This window comes from Rhipicephalus sanguineus, chromosome 11, assembly GCF_013339695.2.
Source record: "Rhipicephalus sanguineus isolate Rsan-2018 chromosome 11, BIME_Rsan_1.4, whole genome shotgun sequence".
NCBI classification, from domain to species: Eukaryota; Metazoa; Arthropoda; class Arachnida; order Ixodida; family Ixodidae; genus Rhipicephalus; species Rhipicephalus sanguineus.
The window spans coordinates 2,369,393-2,372,140 of NC_051186.1; positions in this window are offsets into that span (position 1 = coordinate 2,369,393).

A 2,748-nucleotide genomic window follows, 5' to 3' on the forward strand; every position below is an offset into this window, starting at 1 on the left:
TCACTGACTGGCATTATCTTTGTTTTGAATAGAATCTACATGCGTGTTGCTTTATATTCTTAAAGGTGGATGGAAATGTACTTCACTAGGTTTTCTGCTTGTGCCTGTTGGTGTGCCTGTTGCTGCACTTTAAACATCGGCAGGACAAGTTCGGCTGAGTAATGAAATGGGGCAGACTTATATAATTGAGGGGGGGGGGGCGCCGGCGCCCACCCTAGTTACTTAAGAGGGGGCGGGTACAAACTTTTCCCCATGCTTTGACTTAATTGGGAGGGGGGCGCTGCGACGAACCTTCGCCCCCCCCCCCCTTACCTCCCTGAAGGGGAACCCTGCACACGCCTATGGCGATAGCAACAAATCATAATGTTCTGTTAAGTAAGCCTAGCAGCTAACTTCATTATGGTCCGATCTTGCGTAACTCTACAAAACGCTAGCAATACGGAATACGGCTACTCCAGCAAGCGAAGCGGTTTTCGTGCGCTTCAACGCGAAGCAAGCGCAGTGAGAGCACGGCACGTACAAAGGTATAAGCCTACTACTAACCTCAGTCGACGCATCGCGCGATCGCGCTCTTTAAAAAAGTTCGCAGTTGCTCCTCGAGCGACGCAGCCCCTCCACCGGCACCCCTTCACGCTCCTTCGCCCGACGGAGCCGGCCAGCGCGTTTAATCTCTGCTTGAGCCGCGCCCGTCTGCAGCCTCCTGAAGCTTTCGCTCGCACATAGTACATACGACGCGCGGGCCGATGTTATTGATCTGGACTTTACACGGAACATATATGACGGCAACGGCAGAAACTCGCCGTGTAATTGATATCGCAGTAAACATTTAAAACAACGGCTTTCGTGTGACCCTCACTTCGTCTTTGCGAAAGCGTGAAACCGAAGCGATAAATAAGACCCCCTGGCGCAGCTGGCGTCATGGAAAGCATCCGCGGAGCGGTGCCGGCCGAAAGATGTCCTGTAGAGGTCCCAGCTGGGCCTCCTCCTGAATGTCCGAAGATCACAGGTTGTCATATGTAGCATGAATAATGATCGTTCAAGCTACCCTTTGTTTGTGAAGCTATGTCGCTGTGGTAGTTCCATTGCTTTATTGCAACCGTTCATGCCATCCTATGTCAATTAAGAACTGCAGCTAAAGGATAACGAAGCTGCCCCCATTTGCTTCACAAATTGCCAGAATGTGAGCTTAACTGCGAAATACAAACAGCAGCCCCATATGTCCCCTAGCTGCTGTAGGCATGCGTAGCAGCCCATGGTACCACACTATGGATGCTGCACATTTTGATACCGCAGCATCCTCTACCAAAGTTCACACGTTCCCATTTGCCTAAGACGACTCGAAAGTGAAAGCCATGCATCTTTTTCTTCTCAGTCGACTGTATTGATCCTCCCCCGTTCCCCTGCTTTCTGCACGCAACGTGGATTTGCACTGCCTCCTGGATCTGCTTACCTTTGAACAAGCGGTGGTGTCATGCGATAACGTTAAGTGACGTCATGATGACGTCATACGGTGACATCATAGTGTGACGATGATTCGTTGTATAATTCGTATTGACGCCGGTGACGGCCATTTCTTGCGTTTGATCAGGCATCTAAGGTTTTCGCTTTAAAATATAACGCGAGCGATGGAGTGTACACAAGAGCAGCTGGCAACGTCTCAAGAAAAACTAGCGTGCGGACACACGTCGCTTGGGCTCCGCCTCCCACGAACTTTTCCAAGAGTTTTCTGATTGTGGCACGTTTTTAACGATGCAAGAAGAGCTCGACAGACACTCCACGCCGACACCAAGTTTTAAGCCGTGAGTCCCGTTTTTACCTCTTGGCGACTCCTCGAAGCTTCGATGCGGAGGCGGCCGCGCTACTATAACCCGAAAGAGCCGGAGCAGGAACCCATCACATGCCGGGGAATCACCTTGCACGGAAGAGAAAGGTGACGTTCAAATAATTTTTAACAGCTGGCTAGCCAGGTTCTTAAGCTGGGGCGAAGTCCCGCGCCGTAACCTTAGTTCCAGAGGCGACCGCTACAGGCGCAGCTGTGCAATAGTTCATAGGTCGCTCGCTAGATAGCGCGCCGCCTCGCGCCATCGGCGCGGCACACACCGGCTCTCCTACGATTCCGCACACTCGATGTGCGCGCTACTTAGCGCAGCTACTCCTCACGAATGCCTTGGAGGCGATGCAAGCAGCAGCTAGAGCTCGTAGGGTAGCAGCAGCGCGGGCCCGCCGGCAAGACCCTGCGGTGCGACCTCGCGAGGCCGATGAAAGACGCCAGCGTCGTGCGGACCAAGGCTTGCGAAGCGGAGGCGGTACGTAAGCGGCGGCAAGATAACCTCGAAGCGGAGCGGGCGCGGGAAGCGGCGGTCAAGCGCCGAAAGCGGTCGTTAAGCCGAAGGTGGCGGCGCCGACGCGCGCTTCAAGCGCGAGTTCCTCGATCGATCGATCGTTTGGCCACAGCTGCAAGGTATTCGACCGCTTGTGGTTCGAAAGATTCACGGGTTTTCCCGATCTTCTCCGAGCCAGCTCCTCAATCGTCATTCACTTCGTGGATATGGCGTGACTTTTTTCAAAGCGAAATCTATCGGAACATTTAAAAAATACGGTACATTCATGAAAGTTGAGAGGATATAGCTTTGGATTACAGGATTACAATTCGAACATACCACAAAGCTTATTTCTCTTTCCCAACGACTGAAAGACCGAACCTCTAGCGAGGATGGTTATTAGTGTGTTGGCCAAAAAAATGGGAAT